The sequence below is a fragment of the Bubalus kerabau genome, chromosome 5, assembly GCF_029407905.1.
Source record: "Bubalus kerabau isolate K-KA32 ecotype Philippines breed swamp buffalo chromosome 5, PCC_UOA_SB_1v2, whole genome shotgun sequence".
Classification (NCBI taxonomy): domain Eukaryota; kingdom Metazoa; phylum Chordata; class Mammalia; order Artiodactyla; family Bovidae; genus Bubalus; species Bubalus kerabau.
Window position 1 is genome coordinate 54,554,359 of NC_073628.1, and position 12,465 is coordinate 54,566,823.

Consider the following 12,465-nt stretch of genomic DNA (forward strand, 5'->3'; position numbering starts at 1 on the left):
CAAGATAGGAAATATTATTAATATTAATATCAGAAACTTCAGAGATAGAGTTGTGTTCAGCACACAGCTCTTGTACTCAAATGCAAGAGTCTTCACCTCCTTAAATACTTTTTCCTTCTTCCTTAAAATAAGCATGCGGTGCCTAATTTACAGGATTGCTGTGGAATGTAAATAAGCTTACATATACAGAACTTGATGCTCAAAAACATGTTAGTTTCCCCTCCTTCCTCTTGGAACCTCCATAGTGTTGTAAATTTAGGAAGTCCTCACACTATTCGAGTGGTAGTTGCTACTGCTAAGTCACTTCAGTCGTGTCCGACTCTGTGCGACACCATAGACAGCAGCCCACTAGGCTTCCCCGTCCCTGGGATTCTCCAGGCAAGAACACTGGAGTGGGTTGCCATTTCCTTCTCCAATGCATGAAAGTGAAAAGTGAAAGTGAAGTCGCTCAGTCGTGTCCGACTCTATGTGACCCCATGGACTGCAGCCCACCAGCTCCTCCCTCCATGGGATTTTCCAGGCAAGAGTACTGGAGTGGGGTGCCATTGCCTTCTCCATTCGAGTGGTAGTAGATTCTAGCAATTAAGGTTATGAGTTCTTGACCTACATAGAATGAGATACTGGCTCCAAAATTCACTTGGAGCATAATCACAGATAAAAAATATAACCTCAGCTTTTTCATCTACAAAATGAATAATACTGTAATTAACTCTGAGATCTGCTGTAAAGATATGATGAGTTCACTTATATAACAGCTTAGGACAGAAACTGGTATATATTAAGATAAAACATTTAGTAAATATTCATTGTCATTGACATTATATTTATCATATCAATGGGTATATTGTATTATTCTTACTATACATTTTGAATAGCTTATTTAAAACATGTAATATTGTAACATGGGATAAATATGGATAAGACATAGCAGAGTTTCCCTGTCATAAACAATCTGCTCTTTCTTACCTGAAGGCTGGGGTTGCTCACTTTGGGGAAACATCCTATCATTAAGCCATATCTTTCTCTTTGGTCTGGGTTGAGCTGACTTTCTACATTTCTGAAGATAAATGTACTGTTTATTTCAGCCAGTTAATACTTTTGTTTTCTTTCTTTTGAATTAATTAACCTGATCCAAATTAGACATATGTTTATGTTCCCCTTTGATAATTTTTCTTCATCTCAACTAAACTTAGGAAAAAGAAACCTACCAGTTAAATACTATCCATTCAAGTAGCTTGTTTGAAAATTTAATCATACATTTTTGCTTCTGCATACTCTTAGAAGCATACTGGTGTTTTGATTTTAATTTTTTTTAATATATCTTCAGTTTCTTCACTGCAATACTGTCCACGTATCTGCTGGGCCAGTGCATTCTCCTTCATATTAAACTTTTTTCCATAATGGAATCCAAAGGGCTAATAATATGATTAAATTTGTGAAATATTAAAAGACAAGTAAATCTAGTAATATTTTGATAGCTGCTGAGAGACATGGCACTGATAATTTTAAGAGCTCATGTGCAAATCACAATTCATAATAGTTGAAGCCAGGTTATCCCAAATAGTAAAAGTAGCATTTTAAAGTTTCTGGAATTTTTCAAAGGTTAGTTAGAAGGCTTAGATCATAAATACAATCAGAATGATTCAAATATTCACTTTAAAGAAAATCACTATTATAATTAAGAACTGGATTTAACTTACCAGCTGCTTAACTCATCAGACAGATTTCTTATAAGATCAGGCTTCCAGACAGATTTCTTATAAGATCAGGCTTCACACCTAAGATAAAGCCAGAATTTTAAAAATTATAATTTCCATGCATTAATCCATCTCTAATTGCATAAAATGTTACAAGAGAACTCGTGAGTTCCACTGTTACAAATATGTTTGGTAAATTGAACTAATTTTGAGATTTTTTTTTTAGCATGCAGTTTTTCCATTTCTAACATATAAATATGTGTCTCTGATTTTTTTTTACGTGTGTATCTATAGAAAAGTGACATATATATATATATGTATATGTATATATGTATACATATCAGATCAGTCGCTCAGTCTTGTCCGAATCTTTGCAACCCCATGAATCGCAAAACGCCAGGCCTCCCTGTCCATCACCAACTCCCGGAGTTCAGTCAGACTCACGTCCATCGAGTCAGTGATGCCATCCAGCCATCTCATCCTCTGTCGTCCCCTTCTCCTCCTGCCCCCCCAATCCCTCCCAGCATCAGAGTCTTTTCCAATGAGTCAACTCTTCGCATGAGGTGGCAAAAGTATTGGAGTTTCTGCTTTAGCATCATTCCTTCCAAAGAAATCCCAGGGCTGATCTCCTTCAGAATGGACTGGTTGGATCTCCTTGCAGTCCAAAGGACTCTCAAGAGTCTTCTCCAACACCACAGTTCAAAAGCATCAATTCTTCGGTGCTCAGCTTTCTTCGCAGTCCAACTCTCACATCCATACATGACCACAGGAAAAACTATAGCCTTGACTAGACAGACCTTTGTTGGCAAAGTAATGTCTCTGCTTTTCAATATGCTATCTAGGTTGGTCATAACTTTCCTTCCAAGGAGTAAGTGTCTTTTAATTTCATGGCTGCAGTTACCATCTGTAGTGATTTTGGAACCCAGAAAAATAAAGTCTGACACTGTTTCCATTGTTTCCCCATCTATTTCCCATGAAGTGATGGGACCGGATGCCATGATCTTCGTTTTCTGAATGTTGAGCTTTAAGCCAACATTTTCACTCTCCACTTTCACTTTCATCAAGAGACTTTTGAGTTCCTCTTCACTTTCTGCCATAAGGGTGGTGTCATCTGCATATCTGAGGTTATTAATATTTCTCCTGGCAATCTTTATTCCAGTTTGAGCTTCTTCCAGTCCAGCGTTTCTCATGATGTACTCTGCATAGAAGTTAAACAAACAGGGTGACAATATACAGCCTTGACATACTCCTTTTCCTATTTGGAAACAGTCTGTTGTTCCATGTCCAGTTCTAACTGTTGCTTCCTGACCTGCATACAAATTTCTCAAGAGGCAGATCAGGTGGTCTGGTATTCCCATCTCTTGAAGAATTTTCCACAGTTTTTTGTGATCCACACCGTCAAAGGCTTTGGCATAGTCAATAAAGCAGAAATAGATGTTTTTCTGGAACTCTCTTGCTTTTTCCATGATCCAGCAGATGTTGGCAATTTGATCTCTGGTTCCTCTGCCTTTTCTAAAACCAGCTTGAACATCTGGAATTTCACGGTTCACGTATTGCTGAAGCCTGGCTTGGAGAATTTTGAGCATTACTTTACTAGTGTGTGAAATGAGTGCAATTGTGCGGTAGTTTGAGCATTCTTTGAAATTGCCTTTCTTTGGGATTGGAATGAAAACTGACCTTTTCCAGTCCTGTGGCCACTGCTGAGTTTTCCAAATTTGCTGGCATATTGAGTGCAGCACTTTCACAGCATCATCTTTCAGGATTTGAAATAGCTCAACTGGAATTCCATCACCTCCACTAGCTTTGTTCGTAGTGATGCTTTCTAAGGCCCACTTGACTTCACATTCCAGGATGTCTGGCTGTAGGTCAGTGATCACACCATCAGGATTATCTGGGTCATGAAGATCTTTTTTGTACAGTTCTTCTGTGTATTCTTGCCATCTCTTCTTAATATCTTCTGCTTCTGTTAGGTCCATACCTTTTCTGTCCTTTATCGAGCCCATCTTTGCATGAAATGTTCCTTTGGTATCTCTTATTTTCTTGAAGAGACCTCTAGTCTTTCCCATTCCGTTGTTTTCCTCTATTTCTTTGCACTGATCACTGAAGAAGGCTTTCTTATCTCTTCTTGCTATTCTTTGGAACTCTGCATTCAGATGCTTATATCTTTCCTTTTCTCCTTTGCTTTTTACTTCTCTTCTTTTCACAGCTATTTGTAAGGCCTCCCCAGACAGCCATTTTGCTTTTTTGCATTTCTTTTCTATGGGAATGGTCTTGATCCCTGTCTCCTCTACAATGTCACGAACATCATTCCATAGTTCATCAGGTACTCTATCTTATCAGATCTAGGCCCTTAAATCTATTTCTCACTTCCACTGTATAATCATAAGGGATTTGATTTAGGTCATACCTGAATGGTCTAGTGGTTTCCCCTACTTTCTTCAATTTTAGTCTGAATTTGGCAATAAGGAGTTCATGGTCTGAGACCCAGTCAGCTCCTGGTCTTGTTTTTGCTGACTGTATAGAGCTTCTCCATCTTTGGCTGCAAAGAATATAATCAGTCTGATTTTGGTGTTGACCATCTGGTGATGTCCATGTGTAGAGTCTTCCCTTGTGTTGTTGGAAGAGGGTGTTTGTTATGACCAGTGCATTTTCTTGGCAAAACTCTATTAGTCTTTGCCTTGCTTCATTCCATATTCCAAGGCCAAATTTGCCTGTTACTCCAGGTGTTTCTTGACTTCCTACTTTTGCATTCCATTCCCCTATAATGAAAAGGACATCTTTTTTGGGTGTTAGTTCTAAAAGGTCTTGTAGGTCTTCATAGAACCATTCAACTTCAGCTTCTTCAGTGTTACTGGTTGGGGCATAGACTTGGATTACTGTGATATTGAATGGCTTGCCTTGGAAACGAACAGAGATTATTTTGTCCTTTTTGAGATTGCATCCAAGTACTGCATTTCAGACTCTTTTGTTGCCATGATGGCCACTCCATTTCTTCTGAAGGATTCCTGCCCGCAGTGGTAGATATAATGGTCATCTGACTTAAATTCACCCATTCCAGTCCATTTCAGTTCTCTGATTCCTAGAATATCGACATTCACTCTTGCCATCTCTTGTTTGACCACTTCCAATTTGCCTTGATTCATGGACCTGACATTCCAGGTTCCTATGCAATATTGCTCTTTACAGCATCGGACCTTGCTTCTATCACCGGTCACATCCACAGCTGGGTATTGTTTTTGCTTTGGCTCCATCCCTTCATTCTTTCTGGAGTTATTTCTCCACTGATCTCCAGTAGCATATTGGGCACCTACCGACCTGGGGAGTTCCTCTTTCAGTATCCTATCATTTTGCCTTTTCATACTGTTCATGGGGTTCTCAAGGCAAGAATACTGAAGTGGTTTGCCATTCCCTTCTCCAGTGGACCACATTCTGTCAAATCTCTCCACCATGACCCGCCCATCTTGGGTTGCCCCACGGGCATGGCTTAGTTTCATTGAGTTAGACAAGGCTGTGGTCCTAGTGTGATTAGATTGAGTAGTTTTCTGTGAGTATGGTTTCAGTGTGTCTGCCCTCTGATGCCCTTTTGCAATACCTACCATCTTAGTTGGGTTTCTCTTACCTTGGATGTGGGGTATCTCTTCACGGCTGCTCCAGCAAAGCACAGCCATTGCTCCTTACCTTGGACGAGGGGTATCTCCTATGATATATTCTGCATATTCTGCTTGATGTTAAATTGGCATTTAAGGAGAATTCTGACAGAATGTGTAATATAGAAAAGGTCTCAATATCTCTGAAGATATAGAATTTTCACATCAGTATACTTTGCCAAAGATGTAAATCATAGTTTCAATTTCTCAATTTCTACCTAATAAATAAATATGCCAAAGTTGTTAATTATATTTCCCAATTACATCAACATCCAAAGCACTGAGATCAGACATGGGACATGGAGACTATGAGGAAATGGAGTATATAATGACTATGTACATGGAGTATATAATGCTCATTTGTCAGGACGGGGCAGAATCAGTTAGCTGAGGGAGAGTGAAGTGAGTTGCCATGGGAAATACTGAGAACCCTATAGACAGAATTAAAAGTTCAGAGAGTATACCCAGGATTTAAGACTTAATTTTTCCTGAGGAGAAAAGAAAAGCTTGTTAGGGCATTATAATTTCTGGCTGATGCCTGGAAAAAACTCCTATGCTTTACCCCTATGCTTTCTTACTTTTTTTTTTTTTTTTTTTTTTCGGGAAGTTCACATGCCACCATGGGATCTCTTGCAGATGTGCAGACAATTTCCCAATTTATCTTTGTAAGACAAACTCCTTTGTAAAAATATATGCTTTTTTCTGATTGAATTGTCCATATCTATATTGCAGAATATATATTTTAAAAAGAACTATAGCAAAAACAAAATGGTCTCATAAACTTATTCATATAAAAAATATTTACTATCCCTAATTCTAAAAGGTCTGACTTGGACAGAACTTATTATGGAGAATGCATTTGTCTAGTCGTTAAGTTATGTCCCACTCTTTTGCAAATCCACAGAATGTAGCCTGTCAGACTCCTCTGTCCATGGAATTTTCCAGCAAGAATATTGGAGTTGGTTTGCATTTCCTTCTCCATCAAACTCACATTTCCTGCATTGGCAGGTGGGTTCTTTACCATAGAACCACCCAGGAAGCCCTAGAGAATGTATTTAGTGGTGAAAAAAACAGCCTTTGTCCTCAGTGAGGCTGGAGACTAAGGAAAGAGAAGGATAATGAAATAAACAAGAAAATAATCAAATGTATAATTACAAATAGTATATTTTAAATAAATGAATAGGAAGTTGTGGGTCATTTCTTTTTAATCTATAGAAGTTTTACTCAAGTGTAAATCTTGGACATTTTTATGTTATACAGATATTTATTCCTTCAGTCAGTTAGTCATTTCAGTCACTCAGTCATGTCCGACTCTTTGCAACCCCATGAATCGCAGCACGCCAGGCCTCCCTGTCCATCACCAACTCCCGGAGTTCAGTCAGACTCACGTCCATCGAGTCAGTGATGCCATCCAGCCATCTCATCCTCTGTTGTCCCCTTCTCCTCCTGCCCCCAGTCGGTCCCAACATCAGAGCCTTTTCCAATGAGTCAACTCTTCGCATGAGGTGGCCAAAGTACTGGAGTTTCAGCTTTAGCATCATTCCTTCCAAAGAAATCCCAGGGCTGATCTCCTTTAGAACGGACTGGTTGGATCTCCTTGCAGTCCAAGGGACTCTCAAGAGTCTTCTCCAACACCACAGTTCAAAAGCATCAATTCTTCGGTGCTCAGCTTTCTTCACAGTCCAACTCTCACATCCATACATGACCACAGGAAAAACCATAGCCTTGACTAGACGGACCTTTGTTGGCAAAGTAATGTCTCTGCTTTTCAATATGCTATCTAGGTTGGTCATAACTTTCCTTCCAAGGAGTAAGCGTCTTTTAATTTCATGGCTGCATTTTTTCATGGCTCAGTGTTTTCTGAATGTTGAGTTTTAAGCCAACTTTTTCATTCTTCACTTTCACTTTCAGCAAGACGCTTTTTAGTTCCTCTTCACTTTCTGCCATAAGGGTAGTGTCATCTTCATATCTGAGCTTATTGATATTTCTCCCAGCAATCTTGATTCCAGCTTGTGCTTCTTCCAGCCCAGCATTTCTCATGTGGTACTCTGCGCAGAAGTTAAATAAGCAGGGTAGCAATATACAGCCTTGACAAACTCCTTTTCCTATTTGGAAACAGTCTGTTGTTCCATGTCCAGTCCTAACTGCTGCTTCCTGACATGCATATAGGTTTCTCAAGAGGCAGATCAGATGGTCTGGTATTCCCATCTCTTGAAGAATTTTCCACAGTGTATTGTGATCCACACAGTCAAAGGCTTTGGCATAGTCAATAAAGCAGAAATAGATGTTTTTCTGGAACTCTCTTGCTTTTTCCATGATCCAGCAGATGTTGGCAATTTGATCTCTGGTTCCTCTGCCTTTTCTAAATCCAGCTTGAACATCTGGAATTTCACAGTTCACCTATTGCTGAAGTCTGGCTTGGAGAATTTTGAGCATTACTTTACTAGTGTGTGAAATGAGTGCAATTGTGTGGTAGTTTGAGCATTCTTTGAAATTGCCTTTCTTTGGGATTGGAATGAAAACTGACCTTTTCCAGTCCTGTGGCCACTGCTGAGTTTTCCAAATTTGCTGGCATATTAAGTGCAGCACTTTCACAGCATCATCTTTCAGGATTTGAAATAGCTCAACTGGAATTCCATCACCTCCACTAGCTTTGTTCGTAGTGATGCTTTCTAAGGCCCACTTGACTTCACATTCCAGGATGTCTGGCTCTAGGTCAGTGATCACACCATCATAATTATCTTCATCGTGAAGATCTTTTTTGTACATTTCTCTGTATATACTTGCCACCCCTCTTAATATCTTCTGCTTCTGTTAGGTCCCTACCATTTCTGTCCTTTATCAAGCCCATCTTTGCATGAAATGTTCCCTTGGTATCTCTAATTTTTTTGAAGAGATCTCTAGCCTTTCCCATTCTGTTGTTTTCCTCTATTTCTTTGCATTGAGCAAGGCTTTCTTATCTCTTCTTGCTATTCTTTGAAACACTAAGAGGTGCTAAAATGAACTTATAAGTTGATGCAAAACTAGTCAAGTATCCAAACGACTATCATTAATTGCATTTCACCTGACACAATTTGAATTTCTATGGCCAGACATTGTTGACATTGATATTATTTTGTGTGAGTCAACTTCTCTATTTTGAGTTGTACAATGTTTTAGCCAAAATAATTAAAGGGAGATAATAACCTGAATGCAAGAACTAGTACGATCACTCACTAAACTAAAAAGAATCTCACTGTTCTTTCTTGATATTATATGTGCTATTAATGATCCAACTGAAGAGAGAAATATGACTGATGCTCTTGAGAAGCTGAGAAGGGAGGAGATCGCAGTGCAAAAGTGAAGGAGTTAAATCATAATTCCTTGGTTAATGATTGATATTGACAGTGAAGTGTTGGCTTGCTTATCTTATTAAACTATAGTTTATTTACCATGTTGTATTGGTTTTGGGTATATAGTCATGTGATTCAGTTCATATATATGTGTGTTCATATGTATGTATATTTTCCACCTCAGATTACTTTTCATTATAGGTTATTACAAGATATTGAGTATAGTTCCCTGTGCTATACAATAGACCATTGTTGTTTATCTATTTAATATTTGGCAGTCTGTATCTGTTAATCCCAAACTCCCAAATTTATCCCTCCCCTCCCCTTTTCCTTTTGGTAACCATAAGTTTGTTTTCTGTATGTGTGGGTCTTTTTCTGTTTTGTAAATAAGTCCATCTTTGTAATTTTTTTTTTTTTTTAGAAACCACATGTAAGTGGTTGCATATATTTGTTTTTCTCTATCTGACTTACTTTACTTGCTAACATAATTTATTGGTCCATCCATGTTGCTGCAGACTCCAAGTATTTTAATAATCCACATTCACAACTTTTATTCCAAGAAGAAAAATAAAGCAGAAACATTTGTGTTAATTTTTGAAGTTTTATTTTTCAATAATACAAGTCTGGTTGGTTGGAGGATAGGGCTTCTGAAGCAGAGAGAAACTTTGAGGGTTGGCTGGTCTTCTTATTAAAGACCCTGCTTATTTCACACCAGAAAGTAATATTTCACTTTCCTGCTCTGTTATGTTCTCTGATGTGTATACTGTGCATGCCCTATCCAGGGAGTTTTCAGAGAGCTGTCAAGAGCTAGATTTAAAACAACAACAAGCAAATATGTTAGGATCTTCCTATAAAATTTCTAGCACATAATATTTTACGTTTATTTGTTGGGCATTTCAACTGAGTCATAGAACTATGCTATTTTTCTTTTTTATATTATGAACCCACTTTAAGAAGCTTCAACATTGACACCCATTTTTATCTAACCTGGCACTCTCTACAACTTGAAAACAAATTCTCATGCAAGTACATCATATCCACGAAGTTTTTTGAAAAGACTTTTGAGATTTTGCCCATTCCTAATCAGTTATCTAGTGGCCTGATCTTGCTTCTAGTCATTTCTGACATTGGGCAAAGGTGTTCCAGGATGACTTTCAATTCCTACTGGAAAAATGGCTATTAACTTGAACAATGCCAAAGATGTGATCATTGACTTTAAATGATATTCTCCACTTGCCCACTCTAAGAAAAAAATAATTTCACCAGTAATAGGTGCCCATTGCACACTGTGCTGTGCTTAGTCACTCAGTCATGTCCTACTCTTTGTGACCCCCTGGACTGTAGCCTGCCAGGTACCTCTCTCCATGGTGATTCTCCAGGCAAGAATACTGGAACAGATTGTCATGAGCTCCTCCAAGGGATCTTCTCAACCCAGGGATTGAACCCAGATCCCCCACATTGCAGGTGGATTCTTTACTGTCTGAGCCACCAGGGAAGCCTAGTAATAGGAGCATGACATTAATATGAGCCCCATTCTCACACCCTCACTGCTCCAAAGGAAAGTTATTATCAGAATGATTACATTTCTGATGCATAACAGGAGACTGGGCAATAAAATAGTTCATACGTATTGAGCACTTACTGTGTGACCAAGCAGTGTTTCAGTCCTGCCCATATCCTCACAAGACTATGTGCTGGGCTATTATTATCACTTGATGGATGGTTTGTTGAGCATATGTCCCAGTCCTCATAGTAAGCAATTCTGAGTCCAGAACACATGCCCTTAACAAATATACACTATCAGGTGCTAGAATTAGCCAGAGTTGCAGTCCACATTTACACAGAGTTGGGAGAGACAGTTCCTTTGAACAAAAGAAAAGAGACTGATGTGGGGCTTAGGTAACAGTACTGGTGTTGGACATATGAGAAGCTCCAGATTGCCACTGGCTACACAATTATCAGAATAGAAAGCTATATTTTTAAGAAATATAGTTGCAGGTCCAAAATTTGGTCTTTTAGAATATTCTTTAAATGATGCAAGTAAAATGTTGGAATTATCTTCTAAATCATTGCTACCCAGAATTGGCTTTATTGAATAAAGTCACATACAAGAATGGGTTCTATGGGTTCTCAGTGTTGATTTGTATTACATGATGCCTTTGATAGTCTACTGCTAAATATCTAAATTGATTACACAGCCAAAACATCAGAGGGAAAGAGGAGATATAAATAAGAAAACAAGAAAACTAGAAAAGAGCACAGCAGAGAATCTGGATAAATCCAGGGAGTTGTAAGTTTTTGCTCATACTTAAATCTATATATTGCTAAAATGAAACAAAAAAGCATATAAGGCAAATGTTATACATTTTAAAGTCTTCAGTGTAAAAAATTCATATATTCAACAAGTTCAGTGGTGAAAATCAGAGGTATCTTTTAGTTCATTTCCTTTCTTACTGCGATATGGCACCAGAGTTTCTTTATGACATTCTTCATCACCAAGTTTCTCAGCATGTAGGTTAGAGGATTGAGCATGGGAGGAATGATAGTATAAAAAAGAGCAAACACTTTGTCTTCTGGTTAAGTAGTTGCTGGGCTAACGTTAAATGAAGAATAAAGGAGCGAACAAGAGGACTACCACAGTGATGTGGGAACTGCAGGTGGAGAACTTTGCAGCGATTCTCTACAGAGTAGGACCTGACAGTGTATAAGATCATAGCATAGGATATCAACAAGACCACAAAAGTCACCAGGCCCATGAGGCCCGAATTGGCAATGACAAGGAGACCGATTCTGGTGGTGTCAGTGCAGGCCAGTTTCAGCAAAGGATACACATCGCAGAAGTAATGATCTATTTTGTTGGGGCCACAGTAGTGTAAAAAGATGGCCAGGAGAAACTGACCGAAGGAATGCAGGAAGCCCCCAGTGCAGGAAGCAGCGATCATGGCAACGCACTTCTGTCTGGTCATGATCAGAGTGCAGCACAGAGGCTTGCAGATGGCCACATGGCAATCATAGGCCGTCCCCGTGAGGATGAAGACCTCATCCCCGCAAAGAAGTGCATGGTGAAGAGCTGTGTCATGCAGCCATGGTAACAAGCAATGCTACCAGCACTGCGGCCAGCAAGTCAGCGATCAACTTGGGGGTCACACTGGAGGTGTAACAAAGGTCTGCGAGGGAGAGGTGCCTCAGAAAGAAATACATGGGCTGCTTCATAAGTTGACTGGAGGCAATAGAAATCATGAAAAATAGGTTTCTGATCAGAATTGCAGCAAAGTAAGAACTGTAAAAAACAGAGAATTTCAATTTCCTTTTTCTGCGAAAGTCCTAAGAGAATAAATTCTGTGATGTTATTCCTATTTTCCATGATTCAGAGCAGTTTGTAGCCACCTGAAATTAAATACTTATCAATCTTTATAAATATGTAAATACGATGATGTATATTATTCCTTGTCATGGGCATTTTAAAATGGAAGGCATTCAAAACTTGAAGAAAAAGATTTGATTTTTATTTTGAAAGGCTTTCCTTATTCTCTTTTTGTTCCTCTCTGGAAAATATTAATTCCTGATAAACAACTTTGATATATGATTTAAAAACTAACACTGTAGAATGCAGCATATTTATGCAAGTATTCTATTAGCATGTATTATCAAACATAACTGGATAATATGCTCTGGTAGAATTCAAGAAATGGTACTGTAGAAAAAATCAGTCATTCCTTTCCTATTCTCACTATTTGTTATTGAGAAAATAGACACAGAAATGAAACCTTGAGAGAAAATAAAAAAGCA

At 38.6% G+C, this 12,465-nt stretch overlaps 1 pseudogene; it reads right to left on the bottom strand.

Moving 5' to 3' along the window:
• Nucleotides 1-11,109: 11,109 nt before the first annotated feature.
• On the bottom strand, nucleotides 11,110-12,040 carry LOC129653870 (olfactory receptor 4P4-like; annotated as a pseudogene).
• Nucleotides 12,041-12,465: the final 425 nt, after the last annotated feature.